Source organism: Coffea eugenioides, chromosome 3, assembly GCF_003713205.1.
Source record: "Coffea eugenioides isolate CCC68of chromosome 3, Ceug_1.0, whole genome shotgun sequence".
Classification (NCBI taxonomy): domain Eukaryota; kingdom Viridiplantae; phylum Streptophyta; class Magnoliopsida; order Gentianales; family Rubiaceae; genus Coffea; species Coffea eugenioides.
In genome coordinates, this window is record NC_040037.1 from 28,147,048 (window position 1) to 28,148,409 (window position 1,362).

Genomic DNA, 1,362 nt, shown 5'->3' on the forward strand with positions numbered 1-1,362 from the left:
AGGTTGGATCAAGCTAGTGCGACTGAGGAATTTGGCTCTTGAGAGCCATCTGTATCCTTTTATTTGAACTGCTCTGTATTGGTTGTGGTGTTTATTTATTCCTTCACTTGATGCTTATATTTGACAAATTAAAGTGCTAACTAGGTGATTTCAACTGCATGACCTGTGGCACCTCATTGGGCGAAAACTCACTCTATCAACTTTGTTTTCCTTACAGGGGCGAAGTCTTGGGTATGTGAGTTTGAGAAGAGTTGAGCTAGCTCTAGACTTTAGACATTTTTCTTTAAGCTCCTCTATATTAGTAAACCTTATATGTATTTGTATAAGTTGAATCCTTTGACTTGTACTTTAACCTTGAATTATATATATAGTTTTGGTTTGTAATGTTTTGAAGTAATGTTGTACGTTTTAGTACTGGTGATACTTTTGGATTAGTTAGTTCTGACGAGAGTGGGACAGGCAATTTGCTAACCTTTGGGGTACGCCCTAAGGGGAGGTGGGGCTGTCACAAAGGCAATGCTCAAGAGCCTCAATAGCAAGCTACCATGATATGCCCTCCCCCTAAAAAAATTGAGTTAATTGGCCCATCAAATATTGAACTGATAAGAACAGATACTACAATTCATCTTAGCCAAAAGGGCGAGAAAGGTAATGCATAATGCTACATATCTACATTATCTTAAAAGTGTGTAATGCTATTGCTTATAAATAGTATCATCTAAGTAATGCTACTACATATGATGCATAAATCTTTATCTATATGTGAATAGTATTATCTAAAATGATACAGTTTCAGGTCTCATTACATGCGAAATGGTACACAATACCTTTTTATAAAAAGAAGGGTAAAATACACGGAACCTCCTTATGGTATCATCGAAAGACACATAACTCTCTATTTTTTAAAAGGCATCATATAACCCCTTTATGTTTCTAACTAAAGTGAAAAGGTCATTTCTAACCTGCTACTTTACCGGTAGCAGGTCTTATCCTTCTTTATTAACAATATTATAATTTTATTTTATACTTTATATTCTTTTCCCTTTTTTATTCAAAAAAATAATTTGTTCTTTTTTATTGATTCACAAAACCATTTTAATTTTATTTTTAATTCATTTTTTCAATTTTCCTTTTTCTTTCTTCCTTCTTCTCCCCTTCCCTCTCCACCACCTCTTACTGCCATCCCCTCTATCCCAACCACCACCATTCCTACCATCCTCCCCTTCTCCCTCTTCTTCCTCCTCCATAATACCACCCTTCTCCCTCATATATTTTTTCTTTGGTACATACTATGAATAGCAAACATTCTATTCATTATGCCCAAAACAGGCAACTTGTAGTTTTAAAGTATCTTGTGAACCA

At 34.9% G+C, this 1,362-nt stretch overlaps 1 pseudogene; it reads right to left on the reverse strand.

Annotated features, from left to right (window-relative positions):
* Positions 1 to 474: 474 nt before the first annotated feature.
* On the reverse strand, positions 475 to 652 carry LOC113767243 (annotated as a pseudogene).
* Positions 653 to 1,362: the final 710 nt, after the last annotated feature.